General features: G+C 45.0%; 1 long non-coding RNA gene across 2 annotated transcripts; it reads right to left on the bottom strand.

The window, feature by feature from the left end:
• Positions 1-622: 622 nt before the first annotated feature.
• Positions 623-22,668, bottom strand: LOC137517844 (uncharacterized). 2 transcript variants are annotated; one of them, XR_011020689.1, is made up of 3 exons: positions 22,609-22,668; positions 8,500-8,576; positions 623-691 (listed from the first exon to the last, which is right to left on the bottom strand). It is a non-coding gene; the product is annotated as an uncharacterized lncRNA (long non-coding RNA). The 2 variants fall into 2 exon arrangements; XR_011020690.1 differs by having other exon boundaries at positions 627-691; positions 8,496-8,576.
• Positions 22,669-23,077: the final 409 nt, after the last annotated feature.

The raw sequence follows: 23,077 nt of genomic DNA, 5'->3' as shown, positions 1-23,077 counted from the left end.
AGACTACCATAATACTGCTGGGTAAGGGGGAACAAGGCTACACTACTATTGCTATATAGGAGGATGGAGGGACAAAGGTTACCCTAGTAATGTCATGTGGGGGGACTAAGGAATAAGCAATACTGCTACCGGTATGTAGGGAGTTGGGGGGCAAAGGCCACCTATTACCGATAAATGGGGAAGGGGCTAAAAACCACCTAATGCTGCTACCTGGGAAGGTGGGAGCAAGGCTACCTAGTACCACTATATTGGGGGGGGGGGGGGGGGCAGGGGGTACCATGTTAACATTTGTCCAGTCCCCATTTCCCTTAAGACTGGCTCTGGCACCAATTAAACCTTGATTTACATTCCAAGTCTTCTCTACTCTACAAGACACTGTTTTTTTGTGTTGCGGTCCCTATTGAGAAGATCTTTTATAACAGGAAGTGAAGGATCATCTTCCAGTTGTGGGACACAGATAGCAAGAAAAACTCCATAAAATTGTATTTCCTCTCCATAATATCCGAAAACAAAAATAATCATTTTGCGGAGGTTGAACTTTACATTTTAGAGAGCTGTAATCAGATAATAATGAGCTGCGTCTCTCAAGCTTCACTAACACTCATTAGCTATTTTAAAGGGAGCTCGTTAAGAGGTCTCTTCCCATGTAAATGACTTGTTATTTTCTTCTCCCGAGCCCAAACATCTGGTTCTAGAAGTTAAAAAAAGGAGATGTTAAAAAGTGTCATTTAATTGAGTTGTACTATAATCTCAGCGGAAAATTACAAATGACTCCATTAGAATGCTGAGCATTGCTAAGTGCCTCTAATACCAGTTTCAGTTCCTGCCCCCGCTGCGTGCCGACCTCCAGCATGGAGACATTAAGCGGGAGCTGCTATTAGAATCTTGCCTTGTCCCAGATTCCCAAGAGAGAACGGAATCAGGGCAACTGTCACCGGGCTGCCACTACAACATCGTACTTCCTTCATTGCTCCTCGATTTCTTCAAGCATACCCGACCTAAACTTTCCTCTACTTCACCCTTCCTTGCCTATGTCTGCATACCTAAGTAACATGGGTTCATAGACAGCACTAGGAAACAACCAACTTAAAAAGGCCCATACTCACGGGGGACGGCCGTCGCCGCAACCGCGTGGCACGCGCGTGTTGCGGCGACAGTTCCCCCGTGTGTATGATGCGCGCGCCCCGAACCGTCGCCCGTCGGAGCTGTCGCCAGGCGATTGACATGTTCAATCGCCGGCTACAGTCGTCGCCGCAACCTCGCCGGAACTGTCGCTAGCCCCGCATGTGTATGCGGGCTAGCGACAGCTACCCACACACACCACACGGAGCTTCCGGCGGGGGGGAGGAAACTCGGCGACAGCTTCCGCCGCATCGCTAATCCCTCTGCTGCCGTGTGGATGCAGAGGGATTTGGCGACGAGCTGTCGCCGAACTGCCGCCGAACTGTCGCGCACACGCTCCCGTGTGCGGCGACAGCTACAATTGTACCCCCGTGGGTACTTAGCTAAAGGAACCCGAGGCAAGAGACATATGGAGGCTGCCATATTTATTTCCTTTTAAACAATACCAGTTGCCTGGCAGTCCTGCTGATCTTTCTGGTCAGTAGGGTCTAAATCACACACCTAAAACAAGCATGCAGCTCATCTTGTTAGATTTGTCATAGACATCTGATCTGCATGCATGTGTTGGGTCTATGGCTTAAAGCATTAGAGGCAGAGGATCAGCAGGACAGCCAGGCAATGTGCATTATTTAAAAGGAAATAAACATGTCAGTCTCCATATCCCTCTCGCCTTGGGTTCCATTTAACTATAACTTAAAGTGAAACTTAAGTGAAAATAAGCAATTGTGTCTAACCTCCTACTCCTAAAAATTACTTGTAGATACCCCACAGTTTTATGTTATGTTTAGAAAATTAAAAATGTAGATTTATTGTTTTGTCTCAGCTCAAAGGCACAGTCCGTTTCATGTCTCAGAGGGATAAAATATATGAACTATTGACCTTTTTTAATCTATCCCCTGCGCTCAGAAGCCCAGTTCTCTGCCAGGAAAGTATTTTATGGCTGTAATTCAGGGATGTGTGCCGAAAGCTGTGAGAAAAGGAGGCCGGCATAGAAACCGCCTTGCAGTGTGTTGATGTTGCCGCACTTTCTGTGCTTCTGGTTGTCTCCTTTCCGCACGGCTTCCAGAACCGATCTGTATACTTATAATGGCCCACTGGGACAGTTTTGTAATTTTAGTATTAGTTAAAGAGGACTTAACCTATTGTGGGAGCAATGGTTTTCAAAAGCTACCGCAAGACAGATTTGAATATATAACCCTAGTGTCACTATACCAGCAGCCTTGATATGAAATTAAGCAGAAAATACAGATTTTGATAGATTTAGTGCTTTTTATTCATGTTTATGTATTACAAACAGTGTTTTTGCAATGTAATATGATTATGAAGTCCCTGTATTATTATGGTTAACTTTCTATCAGATGACATGATAACAGGATGGTGTACGTTAAAAAAGGGCTCCGGGAAAAAAGGGCGCAGGGTTTTAAACGATAAGCATGAATAACGTTTAAAAAAAAATGGTGCTATATTTCGTTTAAAAATAATGTTTTATAAAGTTATAAATCATTAAATAGTGTATGAAATCGGCAATTGTAAAAACGTTAATCTTCCCTGTTTAAAAAGTGAAATGTATAATAACGTTCTATAAAAGTTTAATAAGAATTTTACTAAAACTATACCTAACCTTACTCTCACACAGAACCCTCCCTGTACCTACCCCTAACCCCTAGACCCCCCTGGTAGTGCCTAAACCTAAGACCCCCCTGGTGGTGCCTAAACCTAAGACCCCCCTGGTGGTGATTAAACCTAAGACCCCCCTGATGGTGCCTAAACCTAAGACTCCCCTGATGGTGCCTAAACCTAAGACCCCCCTGGTGGTGCCTAAACCTAAGACCCCCCTGGTGGTGCCTAAACCTAAGACCCCCCTGGTGGTGCCTAAACCTAAGACCCCCCTGTGATAAGCATTAATAACGCTTTAAAAAAAATATTGTGCTGTTTTTCGTTTAACAATAATCTTTTAAAACAATATTGTACTGTACAATAATGTTTAAAAAATTATAAATCATTAAAGGACTTACAAGCCCAAACTGTCTAAAAAAGCAAAGTACCTGAAAGCTGTTTAAATGCACGGAGGACGCCGTCCGCGCCCTCCGTGCAGTTCCGCCGGGTCCCCTTCCTGAGATCGCCCCCCGCGCCGACCCCGACCCCCCAGGCCGGGTCGGGCTCTCGTGCCGCTCTCAATATGGCCGCTTCCATTGGCCGCGGCTGCGCAGTCCGCCTGGCCGCGAGTGCGGCTGCGCAGCTCTACGGCCAACCCCCCGAACCAGGCACTGTAGCGTGGATCAGAGGGGTTGGCCGTAGAGCTGCGCAGCCGCACTCGCGGCCAGGCGGACTGCGCAGCCGCGGCCAATGGAAGCGGCCATATTGAGAGCGGCACGAGAGCCCGACCCGGCCTGGGGGGTCGGGGTCGGCGCGGACGGCGATCTCAGGAAGGGGACCCGGCGGAACTGCACGGAGGGCGCGGACGGCGTCCTCCGTGCATTTAAACAGCTTACAGGTACTTTGCTTTTTTAGACAGTTTGGGCTCGTAAGTCCTTTAAATAATGTGTAATCATGAGAAGCAGTTATAAAACATTAAAAGTCTCCGGGCGCCGCTTGTAAAACGTTATTTTTCTCCGGTGCCCTTTTTTCCCGGTGGGCGCCCGTCAAAAGATAATTAATATGGCAGTCAATGGCGGCGCCCTTTTTGTCCACTTGCCTCAGGCGCCCGAATTTACTGTTTCCAACAGGATGTACTCTTAGCATACTGTTTGTTTGCTTCCTAGTTGCTCACTTCTCTGCGTGAGGAAGTGGGCTAATTGCCTGCGAAACACGTCACAATCATTGAGGAGTTTTCAATAAAATCCTTGTCTGAATCAAGGCATTGCGTGTCTTCATTGGGGAGGTAAGTCCACCACTACCTCCTCTTTTATACTGTTTTAGTGTATTTTTATTCTTTTTAGTGCCTCTGTTTGCTCAATTATTGTGCAGGGTGGAGGATGAGACCCTTTTTACTATCTATTCCTGTCTACAGAGAGCCACTTCCTAACCCGAGTGGGGTCCTGCTTAATCAGTGGCTACCTTAGTGGCGAACCTACCTTTGTGAGTATCGTTCCCCATTTAAAGCTATTGTATCTACCTTGATTCTAACATACAGCAAAGTCACTAGTATCTGGCACCGGCGGGGATCGCCCGATGCCAGATACATGTGCCAAAAAGCACAAACCATTCCCCCCCATGTAGGATAAAATACTCACCGAGCTTCTAGTGTTCTTTTCTAGCCTTCCTGAAGCTCCTAGTGGCTTTCCAACATCCGCCGTGTACGGCTCCCTTAGTGTCACCTGACCCGCATTGAGTCATGTGACACGCCAGGAGCTGTGCATGGATACCGTGAAGCTGATAGGAAGCCGCTTGGATCAACAGAAAGGCTAGAAGACGTCGCTGGAGGCTCAGTGAGTATTTGATGGCCTGCAACCTACACAAAAAAAACCACTTAAGAACTTAAGATATATGTTTAAAACGATATTTATCGTTTTAAAGGTTAAAATAGTGCAGACCTTTTGAACGAAATTTATCGTTTTAAAACTTTTTTTTTGTCCTGCCTGAACAATATTTATCGTTTTAACCCCTGCTTTGCTGCCATTTGGAAAATATCTACCCGCCGGCTTTAATGTTTAATAGCGAAGCCCCCTTAAAAGCTAAAAACACCAAATTTGCAGGTAATGTTAAGAAGAAAAGATCTTATAGTTTTTGAGAAAATCGATTTTGAATATTCTTCTTCTGACTGTGGGAAAATTAAACGCCCGCCGACTTTAGCGGTTAATAGCAAAGCCCCTTTAAATGTCAGAAACACCAAATGTGTAGGGAATGTTAAGAAGAATAGTGGGAACACGAAGAAAAAAAATTGTTCAAAAAGACCTTATAGTTTTTGAGAAAATCGATTTTAAATCTTCAAAGAGGAAAATGTATCTATTTAAATCGCGCAATGAAATTTCTTTGGAAACAATTCCCGCCGACTTTAGCAGTTAATAGCAAAGTCCCCTTAAATCCTAGCAACACCAAATTTGCAGGATATGTTAAAAAGATACTGGGAAACATTATTTTTTATAAAAAATTAAAAAATTTTATTTATTTATTTTTTTATTTAAATTTTTGGGATATGTTAAGAGTGTGGGAAATTTTTTGAAAAAAATGACGTGGGGTTCCCCTCCCGAGCCTCTGTAACCCCTTGTCCTGGGATAGCCAGTATGCGGAGCCCTGGCCGACTGGGGCTTCGCACCCTGAGCTATACCAGCCTGCATGGGCCAAGCCTTCCCCTCCCCCCCGGAGCCCTTGTCCAATCCATGGAAAAGGGGCTCTTCCCCACCTCCGGTGCCCCAGGAGGAGGTGGGGGCGACGACTCCCTGGGGGGGGTTCATGGTGGCATCTGGGAGTCCCCTTTAAGAAGGGGAACCCAGATGCCTGCCCCCCTCCCAGGAGAAATGAGTATAGGGGTGCAAAGTACCCCTTACCCATTTCCATAAAGGGTTAAATGAAATAAAAACGCAACAACGAGAAAAGTCCTTTAATGTTCTAAATTAACCAGAAATACTTCCCTGTACCTTTAAGAAAAAATTGCCATGCCAATATATCCTCGGAAATGATCCAACGAATAACAATATCCTCTTATCTTGCGATCTTCAATTAACTTGATTGAAGATCTCCCACGCCAATTAGAATACTATACCTTACAATGCGTTCTACGTAGGGATGCATAGCACGGCTCCCGCTGTCCTCCCCGCCTCCTCACCTGTCACCCTCACCTAGCCTGGCACCTGGTGCACCCATGGGTGCACCGGGTGCCACCCTAGGTGAGGGTGACAGGTGCAGGCAGGTGGGGAGAGATTGCGGAGCCGGCAGCTATACGTCCGCACAGGACGCATCCTAAGGTATAGTAACCGGCTCATAAATGAGCCGGTTCTTTTTGTATTGAATCAAATGAATTGATTCAATCTCTCCCCACCTGCCTACACCTGTCACCCTCACCTAGGGTGGCACCCGGTGCACCCATGAGTGCACCAGGTGCCAGGCTAGGTGAGGGTGACAGGTGAGGAGGCGGGGAGGACAGCGGGAGCCGTGCTATGCGTCCCTACGCAGGACGCATTGTAAGGTATAGTATTCTAATTGGCGTGGGAGATCTTCAATCAAGTTAATTGAAGATTGCAAGATAAGAGGATATTGTTATTCGTTGGATCATTTCCGAGGATATATTGGCGTGGGAACATTTTTTTAAAGGTACAGGTAAGTATTTGTGGTTAATTAAGATCATTAAAATACTTTTCTCGTGGTTGTGTTTTTATTTCATTTAACCCTTTGTGATAATGGGTAAGGGGTACTTTGTACCCCTATACTCATTTCTCCTGGGAGGGGGGTGGGCATCTGGGGGTCCCCTTCTTAACCTCCTTAGCGGTAACCCCGTGTGTGACACGGGGTAAGCCGCCGGAGGGTGCCGCTCAGGCCCTGCTGGGCCGATTTACATAATTTTTTTTTTTTGCTGGACGCAGCTAGCACTTTGCTAGCTGCGCCAGCACACTAATCGCCGACGCCCTGCGCCCGATCGCCGCTATCTGTTGCGGCGCGCGCCCCCCCACCCTAGACCCCGTGCGCTGCCTGGCCAATCAGTGCCAGGCAGCGCCGAGGAGTGGATCGGGACTCCCAATGACGTCGCTGACGTCATCCCGCCCCGTCGCCATGGCGACGGTGGAAGCCCTCCAGGAAATCCTGTTCTTTGAACGGGATTTCCTGATCGGAGATCGCCGCTATCATGTAGCGAGCCCTGGGCTCGCTACATGATTTAAAAAAACAAAAAAAACTGCTGTGCTGCCAGCTGGCGGAATGTTTCATACCGCCAGGAGGGTTAAAGGGGACTCCCAGATGCCACCATGAACCCCCCCCCCCAGGGAGTCGTCGCCCCCACCTCCTCCTGGGGCACCGGAGGTGGGAAGAGCCCCTTGTCCATGGATTGGACAAGGGTTCCGGGGGGGAGGGGAAGGCTTGGCCGCCCCTCCCCCCAGAAGCCCCCCCATACCATGGACCATGCGGGCTGGTATAGCTCAGGGTGCAAAGCCCCAGTCGGCCGAGCTCCGCATTCTGGCTATCCCAGCCTGCATGGTGGACAAGGGGTTACAGAGGCTCGGGAGGGGGGACCCCACGTCATTTTTTTCAAAAAATTTCCCACACTCTGAACATATCCCAAAAATTTAAATTTTTTAAAAAAATTAATGAAATTTTTCACATTTTTTTTAAATAATGTTTCCCAGTATCTTTTTATCATATCCTGCAAATTTGGTGTTGCTAGGATTTAAGGGGACTTTGCTATTAACTGCTAAAGTCGGCGGGAATTGTTTCCACGGAAATGTCATTGCACGATTTAAATATATACATTTTCCTCTTTGAAGATTTAAAATTGATTTTCTCAAAAACTATAAGGTCTTTTTTGAACAATTTTTTTTCTTCGTGTCCCCACTATTCTTCTTAACATTCCCTACACATTTGGTGTTTCTGGCATTTAAAGGGGCTTTGCTATTAACCGCTACAGTTGGCAGGCTTTTAATTTTCCCACGGTCAGAAGAAGAATATTCAAAATCGATTTTCTCAAAAACTATAAGGTCTTTTTGAAAAAAAATGTTTTCCTCTTGTTCACAATTTTCTTCTTAACATTCCCTGCAAATTTGGTGTTTTTAGCTTTTAAGGGGGCTTTGCTATTAAACATTAAAGCCGGCGGGCAGATATTTTCCAAACGGCAGCAAAGCAGGGGTTAAAACAATAAATATCGTTCAGGCAGGACAAAAAAAAAAGTTTTAAAACGATAAATTTCGTTCAAAAGGTCAGCGCCATTTTTTAACATTTTAAAATGATCAATATCGTTTGATAATGTAAGTGAATGGGGCGCCATTTTTATCTAACGGTGCTGGGCGCCATTTTTCACTGACCCGCCGTTATCCCTTCAGGCATACTGGTTAGTTGAGACTTCCGATTGCTCGAGTTCCGAATAACGGGGACTTTGCTGGGCTAGTGTGAGCTCTCAATTTTCCATCTTTGTTTTTTGTTCTTATCCAGTACACACAAACAGCAGGACGGGAATGAACAGGTTTAGAACACCATAGATAGATCCCATGCAATCATGCAGTATAACAGCAGTATATCACAGTGCTATCTACATGTCCACAACTATAAGCACCTCAGTAGCGGTGCATAGTTACAGTGTAGGTCATGGCAGGGCATAGCTAGCATCTTTTCAGAAAGATCTCCAGCTTTCTGCTGCCTCTATGAAGATACACCTTCAGAGTGAGCACAAGAGGACCATCGCTTCTGTATGCAGAGAACCCTGGTGAGATAGACTGGAAGAAATGACTCACTCACAACTTGAAATAACTCTGCAGACTTCTCGCATGGCTTCCTTAACACCGCAGGTTTCCTTTTGTGCAGCTTCATTAATTCTGTAAAAAAAGACGAAAAAGTTCCAGCCTGGTCAGAGATGCTGAGAATGAAGCCGGGGTTATTTCTCCGGTTATCAAAAGCTAAAGACATACAGCTTCCTAGCACATTTTAATGCATGCTAGGAAGTTGAAGGTTTAAACTTATTTATACTTGGGCATTAGCTGAGGTTTCACTATGTGTTTGAGCACCTGGTACCTATTGTTACATATTTCTCTAGTTACATTCTATTAGGTTTTTTTTGCTGGGGGCTCGTAGATGATTTTCAGACCTTAGCACAATTACCTTCCCACTAAAGGCAGTGGTGAAGAAACCGGGGATTCAAGTGCTCGCAATTACAACCAGGTCTGTGCTCTGCCTCCTATAGGGGCCTATCTCCATATTCCTGAATTATTCCTGGAAGGGTCTGTCTAGTTTCCTCAACTTACTACCAAAAAAAGCCAAAAGGTAACTGCACTCCAATGGGTAATTGTTCAGGGGATCGCAGCTATACAAGAGTCACTCTACTCCCAAATAAATACAAATCCGCAAACAGCCGCGCTTCTTAATCCACTTCTCCTAAAGGCAGAGAGAGATATGCCCTGAAATGCAAGTTGAGAGAACGCACATGGTGCCAAGTATTGTCGTAAACAGTATACACTCTGCCCCCCATGCTGCACTCCTGGGGGATGAGCCACCACCACTGAGGGATCAGATCTGCACTCCCCCTTTGTGAATCACTCACTGGAAAGTTGCATATAAGATATCCACAATGAAGGTCCCGCCTGGTGGATTGAATCCTTCTTCGTTTTATTAAAAGTTAATGGCAAACAGTTTCTGTACAGTCCGCTTGCCCTGGCCGCGGTACACAGGGCAGTACGCCCACAGCAGTTTGCTTCCTAGAAACGTCAGCGCACCTCTGACTCCGCCCTATGCGTTTCGTCACAGCATGCGCCCCTCACAGTGCAACAGAGGACCTTTTCTTAGACAGAAGTGATGCCATACAAACAAAATAAATGTGCAGAACCATTTTTGTGAAGAAAGCTTAAAATAACTTTTATGTGCATGGAGTTCAGTTATACACCTTAATAGTCTGAATTATGGAATCCAGACAGGTGTTTTGACCAGGGGTGGGCAAACTATGGCCATATTTGTCCTGCTTGGCTATTTGATCTGGCCTGCCGATGCAGGGCCGGATTCAATGCCGCAGATCTTGCCCCCCGCAGGTGAACTGGCGTGGCAGCGTCTGACGGCTGCAGCTCACCTCCAGGCTGCGGGCAGAGCAGGGACAAGGTCCTCCAGCACCCAAGGCTGAGACACCAAAGTGCGCCCCTCCATCCCTCCTACCCCAGCTGTCACACACTGATTGCTATTAGACTAAGAGGGCCACAGGGCCCACAACCTCCCCAACACCTTAATATCTAGTTATCTGGCTTGCAGTCACTGCTATGTATCCCCTTTTCTTATTTATTTCTGCTTCATACACAATTAGGAATGACAGCTGAATGAATTGTGCGCCCCCTCCTACACTGCGCCCTGAGGCTGGAGCCTCTCCAGCCTATGCCTCGGCCAGGCCCTGGCTGCGGGAGTCTGTGGGTTTGGGCAGAGCAGGGCTACGGGAAAATGGCATCCACAGCCCAGCACTGGAGTCTATTTGTGTCTCCAATGCAGGACTTTGGGCACCATTTCTCTGTAACCCAACTCTGCCTGTCAGTGCAGAAGATACGAAGATTGGGGAGCGACGCTGGAGGCTGAGGCCGAGAGTCACCTGCTAATTGAGTAGATTGCTTTTATTTTCAGGTATTTGGACATTAGGGCACACTATCTTGGGTGAGGGGGGGGGGGGGGGGACAGATGGAGGAGACACACATAAATAACAATATTAAAGGGGAACACTGCCTAATGTGTTTTTTTAAGGGGGGAAATGCTGCCTCATTTAACTTATGGGGATTTGCACTTTAGGGACTAACACTGCGTGTCTTTTTTAAGATTATTAATAAATTGGTTTATACCTTTGCAAAAATGGGGTTTTCTATTCCTTTTCATTTGTTTACTGGTGTGCTATGCACACATTGTGCTCTATTTTTGATAAATGCTGCCTCATGTTTTTATGTGTATTTTTTAGTGGGAAATTAGGCCAAATGTATGTATTTTGTGGAAACTTTGCTGCATTACCTGTATTTTGTTGGAAACACTTCCGCATTACGTGTATTTTGTGGGAACATTGCCGCTTTACTTGTATTTTGCGGGAACATTGCCGCATTACAAGTATTTTGTGGGAAACGCTGCCGCACAATGTGGGTTAACGATGCCACAAAATGTGTATTTCGAGGAAAAATGACACATATTTTGGAGGAAATGCTGCCACATTTGTGTATTTTGGGGGACAAGCTTCTAAAATATGTGTCTTGCTGTTTGAGGGGGTCTGCCTGCTGTCTCTGGGCCTGTGTTGTTTGGTGCACACTAACAACACAAAACTAACACAGTTGGAATGTAGTTACTGTATCTACCTGGGGGCAGAGCCGTCGGCAGGGCAGGACTACCGGTAGTACAGTTTGGGGCCCACAGTGACTGGGCCCTTCCCCCTCCCTGCTGAGTAACATACATTTAACTGTTTACAGGCTCCAGCAGTGTGCACTGAACAGGAAAAACAACTACAGAGTTAAGGAATTCTACACTGCGGCACACAAATAATGTGCATTTTTTTTCAGTCACAGAGCTGAATTCCTCTGCCCAGTAAGTTTGCACGGTATGGGGCCTACAAATTTCTGAGAACGGCCTGGCCGTCATTATTATGATTGGTATTGAAATCCAAGAGTGCTATAAGCAGACAGCTCTAGATGAATTTCTTGCCTCATATAAGCAAAAAGGAGTTATTATTTCCAGCCAAGAGATCTCATCTCAGATTTATTCAGGAATGAAGTAATAGATTGTATTTGCATTATTGATTAGGATTCTATTTGAGGTTGATTCTGCATATATGCATACCTCACATGTGATTTAACTGCAAAAGAGGAACGACTTTTAGTGGAAAAATATATAGGCAAACGGTACCCTACAATACTTCAAATAATGAGGACCATGAACAAAAGTCAATTTTTCCAACCTCCAGAGAACAGCCATAGTCAGTCACATGACAAAATTAGACAAACACACCAAGTCCACATTCAGCCATCCAGGTAACAACTTACCACAAATAGCCGCATAGCTGTGCACTGCAGCCATGAATTTATAAATCAGATTTAATATGTACATGAGCTGAAACTCGGGTCAAAAAAAAAAAAAAAAACTTACCTAAGAAGAAGAAAGCCTCTAAATCCAGTAGAAGGCTCCCACGGCGTACCCAGGTCCCCTGTTGCCACTTATGGACTCTCCCATAGACTTCCGACAGGGCTCTTTGCTACTGCGCAGGTGTGGCCGTGCTTGCGCGCCATTCTTCTTTCAAATGTTATTAGGCATCAACTCACCTGCAACCGGCCTGAAGAGAGCAGCCGACCATGGGCTTCACACTGACATGTGGCGCATGCTCCACCCACTGTTTACTATATCCAGAGTCAGCATCACATAGGGTCCAAAAAACATGTTTACTATAACAGAAGTTTGATTATATCAGAGTTTACTATACCAGGCGTTGCTCCCGTAGACTTATAATAAAGATTGGCCGGGACCTGGAGAGGTAGATTACTATACCAGGATGTTTACTATATCAGAGTTTATTTTAAGAGATTATACTGTACTATTTTTTGGCATAGTTCCTCTTTAGCTGTCCTCTAGCTAGGTGGATTTTCCCATTGCAAGGGGGTGTGATATATAAACACAGCTCCACCCCTTTTTCTATTTAAAAGATTTTATTGAAAACAAGGAACATCAGCCATACAACATTGTTCAATTAACTACGAACAGTAGGTACAGTCCACAACCAGACATTTCATATTCGTGTCAATCCACTAAATAACATGGTACATAAAAAGAAACATATAGTCAATCATGGTGCATTGTACTTGAAGTATTATAAATAACCACAGTTCTGATGAACCTGACAGGTATATGGCCCCAGTCAGTAGAACAGGAAGTGGGGACACGGGACAACCAGTACAGGTACTTTAAGACTTTGCAACACATGACACTTGGTTGCAAAAAGGAATTAATCATTTGTAGTTTGTATGTAAAAAGATATGTGACCTTGACCTTTAACCACTTCAGCTTTCAGTGTTGTTTCACCTATCACCTTATGCATCCGAGCAATTTTCACCTCCCATTCATTCGCCAATAACTTTATCACTACTTATCACAATGAAATGATCTATATCTTGTTTTTTCCGCCACCAATTAGGCTTTCTTTGGGTGGTATATTTTTGGGTGGAATTATATTTTTCTAAATAAATTTTAACGGGAATATTAAGAAAAGAAAAGAAAGACAATATTTCTCAGTTTTCGGTCATTATAGATTTAAAATAATACATGCTACCATAATTAAAACCCACGTATTTTATTTGCCCATTTTTACCAGTTATTACACCATTTAAATAATGTCCCTATCACAATGTATGGCGCCAATATTTTATTTGGAAATAAAGGTACATTTTTTTCAGTTTTGCGTCCATCACTATTTACAAGCTTATAATTTTAAAAAAATAATAGTAATATACCCTCTTGACATGCATATTACAAAAGTTCAGATCTTTAGGTAGCTATTTAGGGTTTTTTTTCATTGTATTTTTTTTTATTAAAAATTGTATTTATTTATTTTTTTGTAGAGTGTGGGAGATAAACAGTTCATTTATAAATGTAATTGAATGTCTGTTTATTTAAAAATTGTATGTAGATGTAGTTTTACTGTTTGGCCACAAGATGGCCTCAGTAATTTTTTTTTCCATCCTGTAAGCGAGTGATCACGCTTACAGGAAGTGAAGGGAGGACGTGAAATGTATTTTTTCTTCAGAAAGATCAAGGCTTCTCATAGAAGCCGTCTGTCTTTCTAGGGGACTAAAGCCCCATCTACACCATACAAATTTTTGTCCGATTCGATTCATTGATTTGATTCAATCCGACATGTCTGATCAGGATTTGATTTGCTTTGCAATGGCAAATTGAATCGAATCAAATCGAATCAGACAAAAAATTGTATGGTGTAGATGGGGCTTTAGATCAATGAATGGGAACTGCGTTTCCATTCATTGATCTCCGGGCTAACGGGCAGAGGCACAGGAGAGCGGGTGCATGCTCGATCGGCCAACGGAGCGCACAGCAGCGCGGAAGCAGCCTTTTGGACATAGCAGCTATGTCCAAAAGGCTTAATTGGTTAAAGAGGAACGTAACTGAATATATTATAATTAATAGAATAGCTTATTTTTTACAATATTGCTTTAGAAATGATCTAGTCAGTTTTTGCCCAATGTAAAATATTTCCTCACCCTGATTTACATTCTGAAATGTATCACATCTTTTCTGCTGGCAGGTGCATCACTGCAAAATTTTTGTTTGTAGTGTCCAGAAGTGAGCAGAAACAACACCTGGTCTCGTGACATCATGACATCATAGCCTAGGCTGTGAAATCACTGGGAGGGCGAGATTACATATCAATATACACCAATATATAGATATAGGAAGTGATGCTGAAATCAGGAAAATTAACGTAAAATTGTGTATCCTGAATAATTTACTACATTCCTACATGTGTCATTGCTGAGCCTTTTTAAATTAAAGCATGTGATAATTTGAGAGGTTGCATTGAACATATGAACACTTGCAGTAGTTAAATAATGCATATATCCAGGGCCATTTCTTGGGCAGTGCGGACAGAGCGACCGCCCTGGGCACAAACCGGCAAGTAGAAGAAGGGGGCGCAGGCAGAAGGACATAACCGCTAGGGGAGCTGGTGACACGCGGTGCAGCCAAATGGAAGAAGAAAGAAGATTACCAGCGCGATCACCTTCCTTGACTCCTCCTAGGCTGCCTGCGTCCAGCGTCAGGGGCAAACGCAGGATTTTTAAGGGGGGGGGGGGTTCCTGAAAGGTCCAGAAGCACGTATGTCCCCGAGTGCTTCCGAATACAGGTGGCTCCATACTGCCCATGCACAAAAGTGCGCTGGCGTATTACGGAGCTGCCTATCTTTGGAAGTACTCAAGGACACAAGTGTTTCTGAGGGCTTCTGGTAGCAGCAAATGTGAACGAGGTACAGCGCTGGAACAACTCCCCAAGAGAGGAACAGGAGATAGACTTAGTTTGGACAATTCAGTGGAATATGCTACATAGTGTCACATAGCGCAAGCGATACCCATATGATGCAGGGATATATGCATCTGCGGAAGATGGCGGCGCTATATAAATACTAAATAATAATATTTTGCCTCACCAGGATTGCACTTTTATTTAGCTTTCCTGTATGACAAGAACACACAGCCAGCTCTAGGGGAAGAGGGAAACAAAGGTGAATGAAGGAGGCTGGTGCACACCAAGAGTGCTTCTGAGCGTTTTTCAAATCAACAGTGATTTGAAAAGCGCTTGACTAATGTTACCCTATGTGGGTGTTCCCACAGCAGCGTTGTGATTTTTTCAAAATCGCAGGTATACTGCATGTAGCATGTTTTTGAGCAATTCATTAAAAAAATCGCTCTGAAAATCACTTCACAAAATCACACTCACAAATTGCTAGCGATTGCTATTGTCATTTTGGCGTGCACTAGCCCAGAGAGAGGAGTGGAGAAATTGAGAATAGCCTGAGATGGAGCAGAGAACTTATCTGTATTGTAGTCCCACATCACACAGGCTACTTGCCTGTAATCGGACTCCTGTCCCTGTCAGTCTCTCACACAAGTCAGAAAGAAGCCCTCCTGGAGTCTAGGGACTGTCAAAAACTTTTCAGCTTGTTAAACACCTTACCCACACATGCAGTCATTATAACAATGGGGAGAGACCAGACAGATGTTTGCCCACGGACCCTGAGTCCAGGCAAGCTCTGCATCATGCTGTGCATATTTACCAGCTTGCCTGTACTCTAATTTCATCATGTCAGACACTTCTGTGCTGTGGAGAGTCCAGGACTCCATAATCAACATTCTCTCACTGCAGGCTGCATCTTCTTGTGAGGGAAGCTGTGCTGCCTCTCTCATTCTATTAGCTGGAGGGAAGCACCAGAAGTAAGAAGGGAGGGAGAATGAGGCTGTTTATATTATGCGGGCTTCCCTGGCTGAATACACAGCTCAGTGCAGGGGGGAGGTTCCAGACACCCGGAATAGCCCCCTGAGTTCGCCAGTGAGCGTCAAGTCATCTACACGTCACCACCACCTGATGACACCTGGGGCTTGATTCACAAAACGGTGCTAACTGTTAACACGGCTGTTAGCACGGCTTTTCACGCGTTTTCATGTGAAAAACGGGTTTTGCGAGAAAAATTGCAAAAATTCGCATTAGAGTGTTAACGGCATTTTTTTGCGTGTTAACGGTCCCATTTGCGGGATAACGCAAATTTATCCCATGAAAGGGACCGTTAATGTGCAAAAAAATTGCGTTAATGCACAAAAGCGATTTTTTTTCGCATGATAACCGTTATCACGCGAAATTTCACACAAAGCATTTTCACAGCGTGCTAACAGCACCGTTTTATGAATCAAGCCCCTGCTGATGTCCTGTAGCAGTACTGTGCAGGCTGTCAGTGCGCGGCACCCATGGAGGAGTAGGCTTTCCGGGCTCTCTTCGCCTGTGTATTTCCTTGGACCCTGCTTCCTCCTGGATGAGCGGCTGGTCACTAGTAAGTAGTCATATCTACTTGTGACCTGTGGCTGTATGTCTGTCCCTAAAGAGTAAGGGTTCACGAGTCCACGGGGGTGGAGGGAAGGGGGCACAATTTTTACACCCTCGCCCTGGGTGCAACTTAGCTTAGAAACTGCCCTGCATATATCTAGACGTACTATATATGTCAACCCTGAACACCTGAGGAACAAAGAGGGACAGCAGCATTTGGTTCACAAGCAGAGACTTCCGCTCCACTAGAGAGACATTTGGGATGTTTATGTTACACCTTCGCTAATCCTTTAAGAAAATCCGAGTTTACAGAGTTCTCCTACTTTTAGATGAATGTTTAATCTTTCCTGGTGGAGACTTGTGAAGTTATTAGATCTGTTAGCTAACTATAACAAAGGCTTGCCTTGCCGGGCCTCGCTGAAGAATATTTGGCATTCAAATATTTTGGAGAAATTGAAAATCCTGCATAACAAGCAAGACCTTTCTCCAAAGAATAATCTGAATTTTTCACTCGCTCCACGATTTGAATGAAGCCGGCATAAACATCTTCATGCGATTGTGAAGAGTGCCAAGTGTTATAGAAGACAATCTACAAGAAGTGATATATTAAGTTTAACCTTCCAAAAAATATATCAACTTGTGGAAGATTTAAGAGCCTTTTCAGATGGTGAGCAGCAATAGCAAAAGAATATCTGAAGACCAAATTATTAAGAACTTCTATCATTAAAATGAATTCATATTTGCATTCATTTCTTAAAGCCGCTCAGTTGCAGAGAAAGAGAAGGGGATGCTGGGAGACTGAGATGGAGGACATTTATGTAAGTTTATCTCCAAAAACTTCCATCAGTAATTCCACCTGCATATGAGGAACTTATATGGGCAATAAGCAAGGTTTTTTTTTTTATACTTTTTGTGCCCCTAGGCTAAGTACCTTTTTTTTTGTTTGAAATATAAGACGCACCTTCTCTTCCCTAAAACTGGGGGGGGGGGGGGAGTCTTATATTCCAAAGGTACGGTTTTGGGTCCTGGAATATACTTACCTGATCCTGCCGCTGCGATCCTGTCCCCCGTCTGCGGTAATTCAAGGTTGCCCTATCAGGTCTTCTGTATCACGAGGCGGCCCACTCATCAAGAATCCAGCTCTTCAGCGTCCCATCCGCCGCGCTCCTCATCATTGCAGTCTCGGTATGTAGACTGCAGCCTTCCAGTGTACACGTGCGTTTGCCGATACCCTTCCTAGTTACAGCGTCATGGTACTTCCTGGTTACAGTGCCTCTTCTGTGTGACCCACAGCGCACGTGCACCTGACATCACGTGCCATGATGCTGTAACTAGGTAGGGTATCGGCAGAGACATGCATACACCGGAAGGTTGCAGTCTATATACCGAGATTGCAGTGATTAGATGGGATACTGAAGAGCAGGCACGTGCAGAGGTGGGGGGGGGGACTCTCGGTGCCGAAGCACCCCGCTTTTAAAATACCCATAAAAATGCTCCTTTGGCAGTGAAAAATAAGCCCTGCCCATGGCCACGATAAGCTCCGCACACCGCACACAGGAAGCCCTGCACACCACCCACAGGAAGCTCCTCCCCATCTGGGACACTTTGGAGAAAAAACGTCCCATACCAAATTCTAGTGTAACCATCCCTGCAGCTGTGTGGGAGCAGGTAAGATGGTGTCTCCTTGACAGCAGTGACCCCTCCCTCCCCAGCATTCATAGTGATCTCTCTCTTAACCCTGCACCCGCAGTGACCTCTCCCTTCACCTAGGACCCATAGTGACCTCTCCATCCCCAGCATTAGCACTGTAGTGATCCTGCCTCTCCCAGCACCCACAGTGACCTCTCCCTCACCCAATGACACCCTTCTTGTCCCCAGCAGCACCTATTTTGACCTCCCTCAGCACCTAAACTGATCTCTCTCTCCCCCAGCACCCCCAATTACTTCTCCTTCCTGCAGCACCCACACTGACCACTACTGACCTTTACTTCTCCCAACATCCACCCACACACCTATCCCCCATAGTTGGCACCCAGTACCCACACTCACATGACACCGATACCTGCACCCAGGCCTGACATTGCACCCAGTACTTACACCTGCACACAGCCTCAATATGGCACCTGCTATCTGCACCAAGAACACACTTAACCAGTACCTGCATCCAAGTCCCTGCATTTAGACAGGCATGGCACCAAATATTTGCATCCATGTCACACCCAGAAACTGCACCCACATGACATCCAGTACACGCACCCAGATCTCACATGGCATTAAGTACCTGCAATCAACACCCGCATGACACTCTATACCCACCCGTAGCCACAACCTACATGACACCCTGTAACCCACCCAGAACCCACATGGCACCCAGCATCTGCATTCAGCACCCGCATGACAAACAGTACCCCCCTAGCCAGAAACGAGGAAGGGGGAACGTGCGACCACTGGTGACAGGTCCGACTGACTCCACACCATTGAATGCAGCCAGCGCTTCTGTGACTAAATGTATGTGTCAAGAGGAGGGGCTCAGGGGTATGGTTTGGGACAGTTGGGACAATTAGAGAGCCAGGGGGATGAAGGTCACATATCACAGCAGAGCAAGGGGGCTGGAGAGGAGATCCCCCACCACTTGTAGGTACTACTGTGCATTTCGTGTGTGTGTGTGTGTGGGGGGGGGGGGGGGGCGAGGCCCCTTTTTTTACATTTGAGCACCCCCCACTTAAGGACCCTCTGCACAGCTCTGCTGAAGATTCTTGATGAGTGGGCAGCCTCGTGATACAGAAGACCTCAATCTGTATGATCGGACAGCCTCAGATTACCGCAGATGGAGGACAGAAGCACGGCGGCAGGATCAGGTGAGATGCAGCAAGGGTTAGTTAGTGAAGTGTAGTGTAGTTGTTGGGGACAGCAGAGGTTAGTTAGTGAAGTGTAGTGTAGTGTAGTGTAGTATAGTGTAGTTGGTGGGGGCAGCAGAGATTCGTTAGTGACGTGTAGTGTAGTATAGTGTAGTTTGTGGGGGGCAGCAGAGGTTCGTTAGTGACGTGTAGTGTAATGTAGTATAGTGTAGTTGGTGGGGGCAGCAGAGGTTCGTTAGTGTAGTGTAGTGTAGAATACTGTAGTTGGTGGGGGCAGCAGAGGTTCGTTAGTGTAGTGTAGTGTAGAATACTGTAGTTGGTGGGGGTAGCAGAGGTTCGTTAATGTAGTGTAGAATAGTGTAGTTGGTGGGGGCAGCAGAGGTTCGTTAGTGACGTGTAGTGTAGTGTAGTATAGTGTAGTTGCTGGGGGCAGCAGAGGTTCGTTAGTGTAGTGTAGTGTACAATAGTGTAGTTGGTGGGGGCAGCAGAGGTTGGTTAGTGACATGTAGTGTAGTATAGTGTAGTTGGTGGGGGCAGCAGAGGTTCGTTAGTGACGAGTAGTGTAGTATAGTGTAGTTGGTGGGGGGCAGCAGAGGTTCGTTAGTGTAGTGTAGTGTACAATAGTGTAGTTGGTGGGGGCAGCAGAGGTTGGTTAGTGACATGTAGTGTAGTATAGTGTAGTTGGTGGGGGCAGCAGAGGTTCGTTAGTGACGAGTAGTGTAGTATAGTGTAGTTGGTGGGGGGCAGCAGAGGTTCGTTAGTGACGTGTAGTATAGTATAGTGTAGTTGGTGGGGGCAGCAGAGATTTGTTTGTGACGTGTAGTGTAGTGTAGTGTAGTGTACTAGTGTAGTTGGTGGGGGCAGCAGAGGTTCGTTAGTGACGTGTAGTGTAGTGTAGTGTAGTGTAGTATAGTCTAGTTGGTGGGGGCAGCAGAGGTTCGTTAGTGTAGTGTAGTGCAGAATAGTGTAGTCTCCCTTCCCAGATCCTGGTTTCAGGACTGGCAACGGCTCTTTCAGGATTTTATTTGGGCTACGAGTAGACGTAGAATTAATTATAAAACGATCTCAAAAGATAAAAAGAGAGGGGGTATAGCCGCACCAGATATACTTACTTACTACCAAAGTATACACTTGCTAAGAGTTATCGAGCGGAGAATTAACTCCCCTCCGGGAGCCCATACTAAAATCTGGCCTATATTTGAAAATGCAGAAGTAAATTTTGACATCTTTTCATGGCACCTCAAAACAATTAAAAACTGTATTACTAGTTCGTCACATTGCCTAATAAAACCCACTTTAATGACGTTATATAATTTAATTACATCATGGCATAATAAGACAGGACTGTCCCCTATGACGTCCTTGAGAAGTAATCCGAACTTTCTCCCTGCATCTGCCCTAACTTGGTTCTCTACAGCTAATATAGATCAAGATGTTCGTATAATAAATTTTGTTGGTAACCGAAAATTGGGTATTGTAAACAAATTAGATGAACGCAATAGCAAAAAAACTTGGTGGAAATTCCAAGTGAACAGCTATCTTAACAAAAACACCCCAATTAGGATAGAACCTAATATAATTGAAAAAATTATGCTTACTAATCAAAGACCTCCTCATACAGTCTCAACCATGTATGATTTCTTGCTGACCTCAAACCAGGGTACCCTTCCAACTTACTGTAAAAAATGGGATCAGCTGATGAACGCTACGATGGTAGACATGTGGCCACAGATTTGGGAATATATATGGAAAATCCCCGACTGCAATCTTCAACTTATGCAATACAAAATAATATCAAGATGGTATCTTACCCCGGTACTTTACAATAAGTACTCTGCATCAGTTAATAACAGATGTTGGAAATGTAGGGAGATGGGAGGCAATGAAGTGCATATGTGGTGGGGCTGTCAGCTGGTACAAAAACTATGGGGAGGTTACATTGAATTCTGCCAATCTAGGACCGAGAAAGGCTTTGCTATTTCTCCGTTTACCGCTAATTTTGGTGTCAACACTCAACCAGGAACCCCGGACACTATAGAAAAGAAGTAGGCTCTCTAATTATTCGTCAAATAATAGTAAGACATTGGAAGGAATCGACACCTATAAACTTTGCAGAGTGGGTAAAAGGGATAGATGATTTATGTGAGATAAATATAGAAAACATGGTGGAAGGATCATCAAACACAATTCATTGTTGGAAGGAGAAATGGGGGAAATTGCGGAATATATGAGCTTAGAAATTTTGAGGGAGTGGCCGTTTGGGTGGTTTCTGTTGGAGTAAATGAATGTAAAGCTGTGTAGGGTATGTTTTGTTTGGGTTGAAAAGAGGGGCATATGTATAATAGTATGAATGAGACATATTCATGTATAAGTAGGTAATTTCAATTCAGCCTACTTCTAGTAAGCCGTTTTTCTTTGTTTTCTAGACATAATTTTTTGCAATTATATTTAACCAGATATAACTAAAAACATCTCTGTAAAGATGAGTTTGAGAAAGTAAGAATACACAATCTTTCTTTTTTTTTTTTTTATCCTTATTAGCATATGAAAAATGTTTTCTCAAACTATGATGCTAACACTCCTGACGCAAGGCCTCGAGGGCAAAAATAAGAATGGAGAGAGGCTGGTGAAAAAGTCGGGTAACGCCCTGGATGCTTAATCTGAGTTTGAATAAAAAAAAAAAGAATAGTGTAGTTGGTGGGGGCAGCAGAGGTTCGTTAGTGAAGTGTAGTGTAGTGAAGTGTAGTGTAGTTGGGGGGGCAGAAGGGGTTAGTTAGTGAAGTGGAGTGTAGCCGGCCAGTGTAGCTTAGATAGAGACACTTTAGAGGGGAATGGGTTCATAAGACGACCCTGCACCTAGGTTTGGTTCATTTTTTTTCTCCTGATTTTTGTGCTCTAAAAGTAGCACCTACTTTTAGAGCACAAAAATCAGGAGAAAAAAAATAGCCGGAGCATCTTATATTTTTAAAAATATAGTAAAAATATAGTATGTTGTGACTTCCCTTTCTTGTGCAGCAGCTCCCATTCCATGTGCAGCCCCCTCTTCTATGTGTATCATCCATGTACAGCAGCCCCTTTCTTTCATGAACAGCTCCCTTGAGCATCTGTTTTCTTTTTCATTAATTGTTCCCCATCATCACCCTCCTCTTTCATATGTAGCAACCCCTCTTTCATGTCAGGGTGCCCCTTGGCCTTCAACCACCCAATGCCCGGGCCTTTGTGGTCTTTCAAGAAATCTGGCCCTGGCTATAAGGGAGCACCTCTAAGTCATAACATTTCGCAACAACATACTAAATCCAATTTCAGGAGGCAGATCTATAAAAAAAAATTGGTCAGATAGATGAGAAATTAAAATGTGATATGTCGTTTATAGCTGAATTATGGGTATGATGAACTTCTCCTTTCTCCTTACACTGAAGATGTACCTTGCATGCACCAAGCACCCCATACTTACCTGTGGGAGCCCTCTTGTTGTGGAGTCACATGACTTCTCCATCCAATGGGAAAACCTTGGCCCATCCTGCCAGAGCACTGCCATTGAGTTGTCCTCATGCCACACTGTCTCCAAGCAAAACCTGTTTTCCACAGGAAACAAAGGGAGCAAGTTTATTAGAAGGATGATCTTTCTCCCATAATCCCAATTACGTTACCAAGGAGCCCCTGCATGGATTCCCTTAAAGCCACGCCCTCTGCCCTGTTACTCTATCTTATGCTGGGAATACATGGTTAGATCCGGCGGCCCGATTAGCCGCCGGATCGACTCCCGCCGCGTCCCCGCAGGCGCCCGGATCGATTCCCGCTTGTCCCCGCGGGCGCTTCCTTATCTTCCGCTCGATTTCCGCTATTGTCTGCCCGCGGGTATCGAGCGGGGAATCGATCCGCGCGGTGATCGGACCTGTTGGAAATTATCAATCGAGCCATCA

The sequence above is a fragment of the Hyperolius riggenbachi genome, chromosome 5 (genome assembly GCF_040937935.1).
Source record: "Hyperolius riggenbachi isolate aHypRig1 chromosome 5, aHypRig1.pri, whole genome shotgun sequence".
Lineage (NCBI taxonomy): Eukaryota > Metazoa > Chordata > Amphibia > Anura > Hyperoliidae > Hyperolius > Hyperolius riggenbachi.
This window is presented reverse-complemented; position numbering and strand designations above follow the sequence as displayed.